Here is a 17,851-nt window from a genome sequence, read left to right as displayed (position 1 = left end):
TAGTAATATTTTGCAGTTACGTTATATAGGCTTTTTGGAAAATTTTTGGCATTCTTATTGCGGTACATATTTTACGACATTACATCTTTGTTTTCATCCTTTTTAACATCGTGAAGGTTATCAATTTTTGCGTTTTCCCCCTGATAAACCAAATTGGTTTGATTTGGTCCACTTTGAGAATTCGTGATAACTGGTTATTTTGACTTTTGGTTAGGAGGCGATTTTGGATTTGAAGTTGATGTCAAAGTGGAAAACTCTTCCATCATCCAAGATTTTAACTTATTTCATTAAGGTTTCAGCATTTAGATTATCAAAATCTCCTATTTTGAGATGTTCTAAGTCAAATACATTCAGCCAGAATATAACAACTCTGTATAACCTTGTATCTCCATATAAATTATCCTAAGCGTCAATCCCTTACTAGATTTGATTGTCCAAACCTCTTCAGAAAATAATCCAACTATTTAATTCGTAAACTATTAACGTCCATCAAATTTTCAGACTAAATTAATTAGATGGAGGAAAAACATCTATCTTCTCCTTTCTTTATCTTGGTGCATTGGAATAATTTTAACAGTTTTTGCTTTTATTAACATTACCTACAACACTATCCTGTTCGTCTTGAATCACATTCTGAGGATTTGGGTTATGTCAGATTCTGTATTCCATTCACTATCGGTATCTAGAGAAGAGAAAATTAGTAATTTAAAACAGAAGAAAGTTTTCTAATAAAGGAACCCAAATGCAATAAATCACTTGCCATAGGAAAGTGGGCTTGGTAAGTAGAATTTGTAACACAATTAAAAAAAAAAAATGAAGTGCTGAATGCTAGGAACGCAATGTGCTGAAAAATAATTGCTGAATAAAAACTTTCTTAATATTGTAACATTCCCCGTTTCCCAGTACTGATAAGACATTTACAGCCAGCTGTGTCGTCGCTGTTAATTACTAAACTCCTCTAGAGAGCCAGATGAAGGATCTTTTCACCTGGGTGTTTTCACATCTGTTCATTAGCGATTACAGTGAAAGACCACATGTGGTAATTCCTCGTCCAAGAGATATTGATAGTACCTTCAAAGAGAAAGGGGTGTCCAAACATGCTAAATGTTTCTCATTGTGAAAGGACTATGATAACTCAGTGTTCCAGAATAGTCAGTTATGAAGGGTGCATCACTAAAAAGACCTTCCCACGACCGGCTGGCGCCGCTGAGGGAGCATATTGCTGAACCCCGATTGGCCGAAAGAGAACTCAAATGACCAATGTAAATTAAGAGGCGGAGATTGTCGCCGGAATAAAGTGTGGAAATTTTTCCTCAAGTGAGAACGGAACTTTGCAGAATCCAGGATGAGATCAAAGGGTTAAAAGTAGGTCACTTCGAGCAACTGCGAGCGAGTCAATTAGAAGACCTTGACACACGCGGCCTCTGGCGTCGCTCTTCCTTCCTTAGAAAACCATTCTCCCCGATCCCCCCCCTAAGAGGGGGGACGGGGGAACTCGCACTTGCTCCCATTGAGAAGGCGGAAACTTTGGCAGATAGCCTACAGGACCAGTTCGCCCCCCACGCGGACGCGTGGCTGGCGAACCCCCCACTGACTCAATTCGTCACAGATCAGCTGGAGAGCTTCTTATCGCAACAACACGTAAACGACCTACACCCCGTTCGGCCCACGGAAATCATGGAATTCATGAATAACCTCAAGCCGAATAAATCGCCAGGATTGGATTTAATTACAAATCGCATGATTAAAAACCTCCCTTTTAGATTTATTTTATATTTAACTTTTTTAATAAATAAATTAATGGAACTTTGTTATTTCCCCGATTGCTGGAAAACAGCTGTGGTTGTCCCTATTCCAAAACCAAACTCTGATTTGACTTTACCTCAAAATTTCCGTCCCATCTCGCTACTTAGTAGCTTGAGCAAAGTGTACGAATCTGTGCTTCTCAAACGCCTGAATCAATTTCTCAGCGACAATAATATTTTAATTTCCGAGCAATTCGGATTTCGTAAAAATCTGTCGACGAATCACCAGCTAATTCGTGTTACAGAATTGATTCACAGTGGCTTTGTGAAGTCCCAAACCACAGGTGCACTTTTTCTGGACGTAGCCAAGGCCTTTGATAAAATTTGGCACGAAGGGCTTTTATTCAAGTGCATGCGACTTGGATTTTCGGCGCAATTTGTCAAAATTTTACGCTCGTACCTACTTTCTCGTAATTTTCGGGTACGAGTTAATGATGTAATTTCTTCCCCCAGACCAATCCGAAGCGGTTGTGCGCAAGGAAGTTTACTCTCTCCAACTCTTTTTAACATTTACGTTAACGATCTACCTAGAGCTAGCAATTGTCACTTAGCAATTTTTGCAGACGATACCGCCATTCTTACACAGCATAGAGATCCAAACATAGTCATAGCAAACATTCAACAGTACATGACCATTTTGCAGTGCTGGCTCATCGGCTGGAAAATAAAAGTCAACCCAAGTAAATGCGCGTGCCTCCTATTTACTAAAAAAGTGAATATGCCTGACCTAGCCCCAATCCAAATATTCGGCCAACCCGTCCCCTTTGTAAATGAATACAAATACTTAGGGTTAGTTTTAGACGCAAAATTAAGCTTTAATAGTCATATTAAAGCAGCCCTCTCCAAAGCTACCAAAATGAGTTGTAAACTCAACAGCTTAATTGCTCCATGGAGCCAGCTATCGATTAGGCTCAAGCTTCTGCTCTACAAAGCCATTTTAAGACCAATATTGATGTACGGCTCCCAAATATGGGGGGCGACATCAGCCACTAACATCAAGAGGTTGCAAGTTTTTCAAAACAGACAACTGAGGAAAATAGTTAACGCACCCTGGTACGTCAGAGGGAAAATAATACATAACGACCTCAAAATTGAACCTGTTTCGGAATTTATTAAAAGAACGTCAATTAAGTTCTTTGAAAAATTACCCCAGATTCGCAACGAGTTACTAAATCTACCTGCATACGATCCTGCTTTACCCAGCTCTAGGAAAAGACCTAGAGCTGCAATTGATAATGTTTACATTAATTTCCCAGCCGTAAAAAAGCTGAGGACATCGTAACTCTGTTGCCAATTTGGTGGCTTAAAATTCTCAAAATTATTACTGTTTAGGCCCTAGATAGCTACGATGTGCTACACGCGTGAAAATTTTCTGTAATTCTTATTCAGCCCAGTTATGATCAGTCCCCCATAGGAAAAAGGCACGTGCAACGTAAATCCATTAAAATTATCTATTTACCCCATAAATAATCTTTTTTTATTATTTTAATTAATTAAATTAGATCAAATATGAAAAAATATGTATAAATTAAATTAATTACCAAATTTCATGACGTTAGAGCTTTACTGCGCTCGTCTAAACTAGTTCAATTAAATTTAACTTTCCCTAAACTAACAAATTAAAGTATCTATTCCAAATTATGATGTGGAGGTGCTCGTGACCACTTTGTCACATCGCGGAACTCCGAAACATCACGACGTTGCCGTTGCCGTTGCCGTGGAAATTTTTTTTTAGAGGGTGGAAAAGAAACGAATTGCAGGCAGATTGTTGGACTACGCCCACGAGTTCGGAGTCCGAGAACTACCCCTGGAGTGGTTGACTAACAACCTGTTAGTTCCTTGTGATGTTGTTTCTCCGTATTGATGGAGAACTGAGTTTCAAGATAAACCTTCGGCTGTTGTGTCTCCTACTACAGGGGTAAATAACTATTTATTTACCCAAGATTAGAACAAGTTATTCTTTTGTATATATAGGGCTGTAAAATAAAGAATTATCTGGAAATTCTGCTTCGTTATTTGATCAGTCTAGATCAAGACATTACAATATAAATAAAAAATCATTGTGGCTATCTATGTATTTATGTATCGCATTTAGGCAAATGGGCTGAATTCAATAAAATTTTGCCTACTTACTACATAAAGCATTAAAAAAATTACTATCTACTTGTATTTTTCAAAGCACAAGTGTTAATTGACTATTCAAAACATTTATTATGACAAGCAACAAAAATTATGCGTTTTTCTTCATTAACATTGAAGGCCATTTTTCCAGAAAGGTTTTTTCATATGACCTTTAAATTCAAAATTTTACCTTTTCAAAATTACCAGTTTCCTTTCTAAGTTTTACTTAAATTATTATTAATTTTTAAAAAAATTTAATGCCGACGGTTTTGAAATATTGAACCACTCTATCATTATATTTTTAAAATTTCTCTTTTAATATAATAATATATGTTGATTCAATACCAAAACATCGCGAACAAGTAATTCGGAAATATTTAACTAATTAAATATAACAAAAAGTTTATTAAAGCTTTTTTTTTTTATACTTCAGTATTTGTGAATGGAATTTGGAGGACAAGTATAAATTATTAACTAAGAGAGAAAATTAACTAACGAGTTTTTAAAAAATCGTCTGAATCAATTTATATTTTAATTGTAATTAAAAATACTTTATTCGATAAAATTATTTTACGTAATATAAATTTTAATGCTAAATTATTTTTTATGGTGAAAATATTTAACACGAAACGATTTTAACGCTGAACAACGCTAGATATGTCATCTAATGTTTAATAAAATTTCTGATTAGTGTCACTAGATGGCAGCTCGTTACAGGCTTATAGAAAGGAGAATAGCAGCTATGCAATTCGAAACCCCAAACAGTATCGACGGTAAACAAAATCGATGAAACTAAAGACTTCCAAACATAATGGTTTCTTTTCTTTTTTCATTTTTTTTCCTCATTATGTGTCAGATCACTTATCATGTGGTAGACAATCCAAGTTAATTTATTCAAAGCAAAATCGGAGATAAGTCCTCCCGTGGCCAAGAATGCCGATATCGTACTGAATTAAAGAATGAATCTCTCTGTGGAGTTGAATGGCTTTAATACAAAAGAGTTTTTCCCAAAATGCCGAAAAACAGCTCTGGTTGTCACTAAACCGAAACCGAAAACTGATTTCAGTTTTCTTCAAAATTTCTATCCGATCTCGGCACAAAGTAATCTGAATAAAGATCTGCTTATCTGTGTACTTTCTCAAATGCAAGAATCAATTTTCTGATCGACAATGGCATTATTATTCCAAGCAATAAAAGACCTGGCGAAAACAAACAAACAAACACGCTACAAGATTTTTAGATCTAATTATAGAAAGGCAAGGCAATTTAAAAATTTATATTTATGACAAAAGAAATGATTTCAAATGTTGCCGTATTGAACATATTTTTTGAAATTCTAATTTTTTTTTTGTACAAATTCTTCAAAAAAACAAAAAACAAAAAAAAAACACACACACACTTTAAATTGAATCATAACATGTAATGAAATGTACAACGAATCAAATTCTGTAAAATCAAATCAAGCGCTTAATAGATAACATAACCACCAAAAATCCCACTTCTATCTTTAAACTTTTAATCAAAGGCTTTAAGATGTAAGCAAAGGATTGCATTTCAAAGCAATGTTGATGCAGTTTTATAAAATTGCGGCAAAGTTTTCAAATATTTGAATTAAATCTCGGAAATACATCTTTTGGCTAGATTCTAAAATTTAAATAATAATGATTTTTTTTTTTTTTTAAATTCCAACAATATTCCTTTTAAAACTATTTTTTCCAACCATCTTTATAAAAATAATATTTTCCTTCATAATCGATCTATCCACTTCCTAATTTAAAAAAAAAAAAAAAAAATCTTTTTTTTTATTTCTGTTTACAATTTATTCTTGAATCGTTATTTTTGTCTTACCGAATAGTTCTTAGCCCCCAGCAGGCAACCTTCAGAAACACGCGGCTACAGTAGCATCACTTGCTATGTTACAGTGCAGATGAATCACCGGCCTTTCGCCTATACCAATAATCCATTAAATCTTTTTTTATTATTTACCAATTTTTACTTTGATTTTTGTTTTTAATTATTACTATTTTTCTTACGTATATTTTATCCCATTCTTGTATCTTAAATTTTTGTCCATCTGTATAGTATTGGTCTGCTGTAGTATTTGGGTGAAGACTGCATACTGCAAACAAGGGTTTAACTCCTTTTGTGACTACCATTAATTTCTTAAAAAAAAAAAAAAAAATCCAGATTACAGCCCATTTAAATTTTTGGTCAATTTGTCACCTTTATAAATGAATTTAAATGTATAAGGTTAATTTTTGATGCAAAATTAACTTTTATTCATATTAAAGGACCCCTTTCCGAAGTTACGTATTGTAATTTTAAACCCAAGAGCTTAATAGCTCAATAAAGTAAGCTATTGATTGGACTCAAACTTGGTCGTTCGTACTTTGGATATATAGTTCTTACATGTATGATTTCACTTCTGCAGATAACATTAAGATTTTACGAGTTTTTCAAACAAACAGTTGGTGGTGAATGTCTCCTGCTATGCAGGAAGGATGATAATTCACAATGACCTTCAGAATGAACTTGTTTCGGACTTTATTAATAGAATGTCAGAAAAGTGAATCAGAAAAATTCCCCAAATTCGTAACGAATTACAAACGAATCCTGCCATTCCCTGTTCCAGTATAACACCTAGAGCTGCGCTGAGTAATGTGTTCATAAATTTCTCTTCTCTAAAAAAAATTGTACCGTTATGAAGCTAGAGGATAAAAATTGTCTTCAAATGATTTCTTGTTTACACTTCAGATACGAGCAGAAATTTCTGAAAATTTTCACATGATTTAAGTATTGATAAAAATTAATGAAATCAGTGTTTAATTAGCAAAGTACGAGCAACGAAATTTTATTAAATTAATTGATTCTATTAATTTAATAAAATTAATGTCTAAATCTATTTCCATTAATAGATTATATTCCATTTTAATAAAAAAATTTAATTAAGAAAACAATTTTACGAAAATCTTCGGTAGAGCCTCATGCGCTAGTTCAAGTTATTCCAATTAAATTTAAACGTTTCCTCAACTTACAAATTAAATGTTAATGCTCCAAATTATGATGCTGGTCAGTTGTATTTGTGACCAGTCATGATGTTGGGCTTCGAAACATCACGTGGTTACCATTGTTCTGAACTTGAGTTCACAGATATAACACAAAAGTTGTGTGGTGACTCAACCCTATTATTATTGAATTAGATGTTTGTTTTATGCTTTTGCACTACAGTTGACATTCGTTGCTCCGATCTTGACCATGCTTTAGTTACCTCTGCTCTGTGTTTTCTGGAATATTCGAGGAAAAAAGCACGGTTCGACAAAATTCAGGGTGTTTTAACTTTAACGGACATTATTCCTAAGAATATATTATTTCTGATTTCAACATCTTTCTTCCTAAACTGATAGAGAGCCTTCAGAAATGATTAAAATTCCCCCCCCCCTTTTTTTTTTGTCGTTGTTTCGAAGTGGGGGAAAGTGCGGAAATTAGATTACGCGAAAGTTTAGCACAGGTTTATTGATCCACAAATAAGGACAAAAGGAATCTTTTTTTATTCAATACATGAGCTGTACTTTAGTTTACAACGTCATTTTATATTTGTGCCTTTATTTTAAGCACATCATGCAAAATAAATATTCTTGGATGCTCTCCTGTTCTATCTTATAACTTTTGAATTTCATATTTAAAATTATAGAAAAAATTCATTTCATTTCATCCTTTTGAAATCTTGAATAATTATAAGATTGATATAATAAAAATAAAAACAATTTTTTTTATTCTCAAGAATTATGGAAATGTTTTTCAGCTTATTTTTGCTCTAGGGCACAGAACCAAAATCACAAGCTTCAAAATTTGAGTAAATCAAGAATTAATGCACTCTGAATGAATGTTTCAATTTGATGTGAAGGCACAACAAGGGAATTTCGAGAAAAGGACTTGACTTCAGACTTGCGTGTATATTGAAGCATAGAGTAGGATTTGTTAAACTGCTGATCATTGGCAGGAATGTTTGAACCTAGAAACGTTGATGATATGAATTACACCAGATTATTCAAGAGCTGTTAAAAATTATTCCTGAAGCAAACTTGATTAGAAAGACTTCATTAAAACTTTTCTCCTAAAGGTATGCTTCACGAAATATTTTATTACTAATCAAAATCTTGTTGGATTCTTTCATTCTCTGTGCAATATTTACATAAAGATAAAGCAAGAAGTCGCGAAATTATTTTTTCAAACTAAACGCAGTCCGTCTGCAGAAAAATGAAAGGCTGTCAGGCCCCTCGTCTGAAATGGGGAAAGAGGCATCTGATAAGCATCTATGCTATGATAGATATCCATGCATGATAATGTCTAGTTTGTTTCCCCTGTCATTAAATTTATTTTAGCAATTTACTATGAATTTTAAAGTAGCATAAAATCCTTTTTGGTGATATTATAACTTCCAAAAATACTGAGAAAGAAATTTATCATTAATTTAATTGGTGCTCTATGTCCAGCTGTTTGTTGTTTATAGAATTTAAAATCCTTTTTTCATCATACCTGTAATATATCAGGATTTATAAATAGTGTTCAATCTTTAAGCTATAACATGTTAAAAATCAAGCGATTTCTGATTTTATTTACTTTTTTCAAATGTATTCATTTGTAAACAGAAGATTAATTGTAAAAGGAAGAATAAATTAGAGAAATTCTGAATGAATTTGAATCGATAATTTGTAAACAGAAAAAAATGTAAAAGAAAAAAGAATAGTATAGACATCTTGAAACGAAAATAATCCTTTGTGTACCAGGTTTAGTTTTAATTTTATTTTTAATAGTAGTTGGTATTATTCAAACTAATTGTGCCAAATTTCAAGAAATTTTAACACGTTTTTTTAAATATATAAATAAACTTAGTCGTAATTGTTTCGGACTTTTAGTAAACTTCGCGCATTTTTATAAAAGCTAAATAAGAGTATTTGAAGTGCATGTAAATAAACCTTATTGGAAAAAGTTCGTTAGAAGAAAAAAATTTAGAACAATTGAATGTGTTGTAATCCATGAGTTTGAATATTTCCCTAAAACATGTTTGTTTTATATGAATCATTCACATTGTCTAACTCCATAATAAGCACAACAATGACATGCAGGGAGCCGGGGCTAAGCTTTATATACTCCTTCGAGTTGTCAATTTAGAATGCGCCTTACAGACATCATTGCATTTAGGTAGCTTTGTAAAGCCTAAGTTATATATATATATAGTATAAGCCTAAGTAGTGTGTGTGTGTGTGCATGACCAGGAACTTTCCCATTTTCACTTATTAAGCTAATGCTGACCACTAGAAGTCAAAAGTCATATAAAGTTCTCAGTACCACCTTCTGATACTATTACTCTCTTGCTCTATTAGCAAAGTTATGCCCTACAAAGTAAATAAAACAAACTCCAGAAACAGATTGAAAACACTTTTAATATGAAAATATGACAGACATTCATAAATTGTATGTATATAATAATCAATGTATATTTATATTATGTACAAGAGAGATTATGAAGAATGGTAAACATATATAGATTTAAACATAACACCGTATATATAGAGTATGCAGCTAGAGTGGAATGATCATTCCTCCCGCTGGTACAAAACACACAGCTTCGCGTAGCGATAGCATCTTCTCCGAAGGGAGAGATTGTTAGACAAGGAGAGATTTTTGAAAAGTACTTTTGTACGTCCAGACACTTAAAAAGTGCATTGCGTAGGCGGAAAAGCAGGGTAAGTACACACAGGTATTCATTTGGATAGAATGATATGTACATTACTTTGAAAACATCGCTCGCAGGGATAAAATATAAAACACACACATTGAGAAAAGATATATTTGACATTCATGTTTGCTGGATCCGGAATCTATGCTGAATCAAGAATTCACGCAACAAAATTTAAGGGAAATCACTTCAAGTTTTCTCCCCGCGTTGTGCAGATCATTTGATAAAAAATAAAGGTGTTCAGTGAAGAATAGACGCGTTATGCATTTCATGAAGAATTTTTTCGGTATTCCGAGTGCAATCTAACTTGAGGGATTGCGTTAATAAATAATCACTGCGAAAAGATTAAACAAAATATATGCATGTATGAAAGCTCTTCAAATATTTATCTGAACAAAAATTTTAAAAAATACTAAAGAATTTATTTTTAATTTATAATTTACCTTCATTTTTTCATTAAAATAGAAAAATATTCGTAATGAATTTTTTCTATTTTAAATAATTTATCGTAAAACGTAGTTCATAAAAAAGGGAAAATAAAGACAAAATCAAGTAATATATTTTAGTCAAATGTTCTACCTCCTAGTTCAAACTTAAAGCAGCCCCCTCCCCCCCAAAGAAAAACCAAAACGTAGAAATAAAATGATTCTGAGAAAGACTTGTTTTCATCTCAATATGTGATCATATATCGAATGATCTACATAACATGGAACAAAGTAGAATCACCGAAACTTTTGCTTAACTAATCATGATTCGAAACAAAATCCATCTCCGAAAACGCCTCGAAAGAGGACGTTAATCTCATCCTTCTATCAATATTCACTAATGAGCAGAATAATGTGCAACACGGCTAAAATGTCAAAAGCACCGATTTACATCTTAGATTCGACATACTGCATGCACGGAAAGGGAATTTGCTCTGAATCTTGTGCAATAAGAAATTATTTTGAATTTTTATTGTGGGTGGACCTGGAGAACGTGAGTCTCGCTCATATTACGGTTACAGAAGAAAAAATAGGATCAAGATATTTATTTTTCAAAAATTCCTAAGAATCATAGAAAGAACAAAGAAAAGTTAAATTCTGGAGTAATTTTAAGACTTCCTCAGACTTCAGTTATAAGCTAATGTTCACAATCACAAACACATTTTCTCTAGTAAGTAATTTCATATACGAGAAAAGAAATTTTTCACTATTCGATTAAAAGTCTTGATTATTTTTTTAGCTAACAGAAATTGTTCCAAGATAAACAATAAAAAACTTTGAAAACATTACTGATTTTCATTTCTATAAAACAAAAGCAAAGAAACCAGTATTTGAAAACATTATTGGTATAGTAATTTAGCCTTTTCTATCTATAAGTAAATGCTTTTGAACTTGTGATTAAAAGTAACCCCTTCCTCCGTCCTATCCCAAAACCTTTATGTTCACCTTTTCACATTCTTCAGAAGCAAATGCCCTCATAAAATTGTTGCACAGCTTTTAAGCAGAAATGAGCAAAAAAACATTATTTGCATTAAGTGCACTGATTCTTTCGATAGAGAGAAAAATTAAAAAAAATAAATAAAAAATCGCCAATGCTCGACAGATCAGAATGCCCAAACATCCATTACCGCTGAGGAGCAGAATAACCGAAAAGTAAAAAAGTGTTTCATTTTTTAACTTCAGAAGTCTTATCCTATTTGATTATTTTAGTTATCGAAATGCAAGAATTTTATATACTTGAGACGTTTTATTAACCATCGTTTTAAATTTACTATTTTTGAATTCTGTATTTAATCACGATAATTTCAAGTGAGTTTTCATCATCTAAGTATTGTTTGAAAAGCATACTCATTTTATACGTTACAGAAACTTGATTCAGCATGTTTTGCATCAGTGAAAGCTGGGTTCAATTCGCTACTTTATTAATTAAACATGATTATATTCGATCATTTGGCACACAGCGTGGATTATTCAATCGATATGTAAAAGCTACGCCAACATTCAAAGGCATTAATCACACTACATTCTTAAAAGGTTGTCGAATTATAAAAAGGAACAAAACTAGATGGCAGTACTTTCCCAGGAGGCAATACCTATTTTAGTTTCTACAGTCAAACGAACTAATAAAGTTGTTTTTAATATCACTGCATAATCTAGTTTTGTTTCAACTAGTAACTCTTTTCGTTATTCGATGCGTACGCGCTTAAATCTTATAAGATTCCAAAAATTCATCTGCAGTTACATCTCTCCTGCTAACTTGCGTGAAAAATAGCCATCCCTTCCAGACAAGCGGCATTACTAGTCTCTTTATAATGCACATCAAAAGACCGCACGTTATAAATTAAACTTCATTTCAATAAAATTTCATACGAATCAATAAGCTCTTGTTTCTGCTGTTATATTTTGGATTTTCTGCTTAGTAAAGAGTTCCATGAACCTTCAGTCTTTTCCTTGAATTTTTGCGAAAAAAAATTATGATGATATTCGTAAAAAAATAAATTTAAAATTCAACTACCTTCTTCATTATGCAATATAAAATGAACTTTTTCTAATAAATCCCAAACGATTATCCCCTCTCTAGGACTTTAACTCATTTTGATTAGATTTGTACCAAGAAAATTCATCTTATCAAGATTATTTGACGGAAATGCCAAGAGGACTGGTATATTTTAATAAGTGTTTGAATATATAATATTTAATAATTTTGAAATAACAAATTACAGTCGTGTAATGTTTGTTTTCAAAATAGTTTCTCAGACAAGATTTTTTTTCAAAGTTTCGGATCAACACGATTCGATTTCTACTTACTTCGCGATTATTGATGTGCCTCTTTCATTACCTTTCATTCTTCTTCTTGAAGATTTTTCGTGAAAAAGACCACTTTAAGAATGTAGCAGATTATCCAGTTAAATAGATAATATTGCATGATCCATCACATCAACAGGGTGTACATTACACATTTACATCAAATATGTCAGTCCACATATTTCAGTCAGGCCAAATAAAGATTCACTTTCAATTTGAAAAAGGGAAGATCTCGACTTTCGACATTAAAATACAATTATCATGACTACACACTAGCATGCATCATGTAGTTAAAGCAAGTGGCTAGAATCAAATATATATTTTAGTAATGCACATTTTGCACGAGTGGAAAAGCACTTGCAGTTTGAGCAACACGAAAATTATTCGAAGCACACAAGAATTTCTGTTGAAATTCAAGTTACAATATTGACAATACCACATAGTTCATTTTGCAATGAGGCAGATCGTTAAAAATGTTCGTTCTATTCCATATTAAGTATTATTTTAATTATTCGCCTTTGTTTAGAAATAACCTCAATGTTTTCATTTCAAATACAAATAAAATTACAATATTTATTACTTGAAAATTATAGAGAATATCTGAGTAGAAGGAATTAAAAGAAATTTATTGTTTATATATATATATATATATATATATATATATATATATATATATATTCTTAAAATGCATCACAGTTGTTTCATATAAAGAATATGCTTTTATTTGTTCAGAATATATGTATTTTAAAAGCGCAGTCTTTTACAATTTATATCCAAGGAGTTGTAATTTCACGAGAAAAATTTATCATTAACAGAAATTATAAGTGCACTCCAGCACTAATTTTCCCTCTCGGATAAATATTTTAGGTGATTATTAGATAAATATTTAGAATTTCAGTAATAGTAAATTTTCTGAAACCAAATTTCACCTAAAGTTTTAACTGCAGCTACGTAGAAGTAAAACTAAATAAATATTTATTGAAATATTTTACCCGGCTTTTAATACTGCTCCTAAAAATTACATTTACTTATCACAATGAATTCATTCCCAATTTTTGAAAATATATTGGCTTTTTAAAATTACATATCTTCCGCAGTTGCATTAATTGTCAAAAACAGAAAATAGATATTACATTTCTTTAAAATTGTAGCTTCATCAAGAGATTTGTAGAGATCTGCAAAAATGTTTTCAGCAGAGTTATGCGACCATTAAGCAAAAATTTATCCTTCACAACTACTGATGAATATTTCTGTAACTTTTGACTTCAATCTCGTCAAGTAAAGAGAAAAAGCATATTTGTAACGAATTGTTGAGAAGAATAGCGTCTGCCCTCGTGCAAATCTTCATCAGCACATGAAAAAAACTGATATTTCATCAGTGGGAAAATTGTTACGACGATACATTCAATAGTGAAATATTCAACGATTGCTTACCAAAAGCGTGAAAAAGTATCACCTAGCACAAATTGAATCTCAATGAATATTTTTCACTTTACTTGATTCAGATACAGAAACATACACTTTTATACATACATACATACATATTATATATATATATATATATATATATATATATATATATATATATATATATATATATATATATATATATATATATATAGGCAGAGAAACATTCCATACAAATTAATATCGCAAAACATCCAGCCCTTAATGCACATTAAGCTAAACTGACAATATAACACTTCAACAATAAATGCTGATACTTGAAGATGAGTTCACAAACTTTACAATATTTAAGAGAAAGAGAAAACGCTTGTCTGGTATTGATTTCTATTCGTACTTGTGATCGGAACATATTTACTTAATTTGCAGATGATGTTTTCGAATAACAAAATATTTATCAGAATCTTTCCTAATTATAGGTTTACAATTATTTGAATTCAATCTGTATTACGTTTTTCCGCTGAGTTGCTGCACAATTTATAGATCCATATACTGAATTCATGTAATATTTTTTTTTTATCTTTCAGAAGATATGAATGACTTTATATGTATATGTTACTGAATCCCAACCATAGAAAAATTTTTAAAATAAAATCTGAACAGTTCGAAATTACAACTTGCTTCAATCTTTTCGAAAATTCTTCTTTTCAAATGTATATTTCGAAAACCTTATTATAAAAAGAATTTCTTTAATATACCAATAGATTAAAGAATTATGCTCAAAGATTTTTCATAATTTGAATAGTAAAGAGTTTATTTCCAGATTTGAGCAAATTTGATGTTAGGTACAATTTCCAAAATTCCAAAATGAGCAAAGAAATATGCATGTATATAATATAGTCAGTGAGATGAATTGGTCATTATAAATAGAATCGGTGAAACTGATTAATCTGTTTTTCCCATTGACTAGTTATTATTAATAATTACCGATTATTATTATTAACGGAGGAGATTATTAATAATATCTGACGAATCCCGTAAATGGCAACATACAATCATAAATCTCACATACATAAATCTTTCAAAAAATTCTTACCCATTGTTAAATTGGACAATCCACTAACTGAAACTATGTGGGACTAATTCATGTAAAATGAGGATTCAAAAGTGCTATTGAAAATTTTAGAAAGAAAATTTTTCGATTGTGAGTGTGAAGAATGTTATTCGCTCTGTTGCCATTCAAGGGATTCACAATGATGAAAGAAACTGCCTAAAATCTGCAAGGTTAAGCTTAATTTTGAAAGAATGATTGCATTCCTATTTTCGAAACACCTTCACCGATGTTAAAGTTAATTGTTTGCTAATGATTGTTAGTTCTACGTTATTTACATAACAACAGCAGACTCAGGAGAAAAACAATGATCACCGAGAGACAAACTTGTACTCTTTTTTTGCAACTATTTTAAGAAATAGTTGTAACTATTATTAAAAATACTATTTTATGACTGTAATAGACGGATTAGAACACTGATAAATTGATAATGTAAATAAAGAAAAATGAACGAATAAGAAAAAGCATTTTTTAAAACTTCAATGCAGAATTTAAGAGATAAATTATTTTTTATATTTTTAGTGTAGTTTACATGTACCATAGGTACTTTTTTGATGGTATCTTAATTTCAAACTAAAACATGAAAATGCATAAAATAATCCATACAAACTTCTTATTTACTTAATCTGATCCAGTTTCCCATTCTCTTCAAACAAACTGTAATATGTTTATAGATTTGCTTTTAATGTCGTTAAAAGCAATAATTATCTCTATTGATAATTAGAAGTATATCTCAGAAATAACGTAAGTAAAAAATAATATCTCCCTTTGTTGCTCATACAGGAAATTAATTATTCTTTTTATTTAATTACCGATGATAATTACGGCAGTTTTCTAGGAAACTATCAAGTGTAATATGAATGCAGTTAACTATAAAATACAATGCATCTAAAAGTGGAACGGCGACTCTTTTCAAAAAGTTAAAGGCTGATTAGTCCAACACTTTCTAATTTTATGCATATGTTTCGAAAATTAAATTTGGTGACTGATTTACTTTAATTGCACTCATACCAATCTTTTGAAGATAAATGTTACTAATATCTCCCTTTTGTGATACAAATATCAATACCTTAAACATGAAACAGATTTGAACTCAGCCAAAATTACCAAATTCAAGCGTTCCATCTTCATTATGTTTCAGTTTTAAACGTTCAAAATTTCAAAAAACTTGCTAATTTTTCGACAGTTAAATTGTTATTTAAATAGATACCGAAGATCATTAAAGACTTTATCAGTGTCCTAAGTCAGTCAAAGAGACAATTATATACACATTTTCGAAATCAAGTGAAGGATTTTCAGTAGAAATACACACAACATATGACTAGTTGTAGAACTTACAAAAAATAAAAAGTTTTGCATTTTTAGTGAAAAATCGGAAAGAATAACATGGTTCAATTAAGTAACTCGCTTACAATGAGATCACAAACGCATGTTAACAAAGTTTATACATATACATATATACACATAAAACGTTGATACGAGATACTAGAGAAAAAAGTTGAAGAAATACTGATAAATATCGTCCATTTGAGATGTGAAATACATATTCGGGTTCGTTAAAGTAGAATACAAACGGCTACCGAAGACGATTTGTAAACAAATGCTCTTTTCCTTGCAAAGGAGAGAGTTGTAAAAATTGATTTATAGAGCTAGAGAAAATTTGTGCAGAGTCGAAGAAGTTGCAGCTGCATCGGCTGGCTAAAGGAAATAAACCTCATCAGTTTACCATCAAAGGATCTAGGGCTTTTCTTCACAATGGAAACATAGTTTGACGTCTTTCGGTTGTTGCTTTCTGTAGTTACATTCGAATAAGCTTTGAAGCAGCAAGATTACCAATTTAATGGCCCTCCATTCCTCGTCAAATGACCTGATTCAGTTCAAAACACATCAGAAGGAAGATTTTTAATCACGAAAAAAAAAAAAAAGATTTAAGGTGGGATCGGCTCTTTGCCTGGCAGTCCCAAAATCAAGGATGCACTGCACAATAGTTGCACCGCTAACTTTAAATCACCACTAAATCGAAAACTTTTCCTATTTTTCACTCAAAATTATATATATACAAGAAATATTATGAAAATAATATGAAATTAAACTTTGAGATTTGATTTTCCAATAACATTAACAATTTAAAATGTGTAGATACCCAATTAATGTATCTTGATTAAAGACTTTCCTATTATAAATAAATTGCAATAAAACTCAAATTTTAAACTTTTGTGAAATTACTCTCTCTCATAGCTGGGAGACAAAATTTTCATATATTACATTACTCATAAGACAGATTTCGATTTAATCCCTGATCTTAAAATGGCTTAAAGTCACTCATCTTGCCATATTATTTAATTATCTGACTAAACACTGTTTATTGAAAGGTTAACTCATTAAAATGATTCTACTCATTCTTAGCATTAATGCATTGATAGAATTCATATCTTTTAATTCATATTATTAATAAAAAGTTTTTTTTCTGTTTTCAAAATAAAATAAGCTAATACCAAATTAAACATTCATTTTTAATGGATCGATGCAAAATTGGCAAGAAAGCATCTTTGTTGTTTTTTGTAGTCCAAGCAATGACATTAGAGAAATCTCTGGATTCTTAGAAATAAATATATTCAATTTCTAATTCTAATTTGTATTCGAAAATTCAATTACCCACACCGAAATCTACTAGAAAATATCTGAAATGACTTAAATAAAATTAAGACATATTTTTAATGAGAAAAGGGAAGAATACTAAGCAATAATCTCTTAGATATGAAATTATTTTGATTCAAGAACATAAAATATAAATAAAAGCTCTCGAACTGTTTGAAAGCTCTCAAATAAAAGCTTCGAATTATTTCCTCGATGCAGCTGCAACCGAATGTGCTTTATTCTT

This window comes from Argiope bruennichi, chromosome 11, assembly GCF_947563725.1.
Source record: "Argiope bruennichi chromosome 11, qqArgBrue1.1, whole genome shotgun sequence".
Lineage (NCBI taxonomy): Eukaryota > Metazoa > Arthropoda > Arachnida > Araneae > Araneidae > Argiope > Argiope bruennichi.
This window is presented reverse-complemented; position numbering follows the sequence as displayed.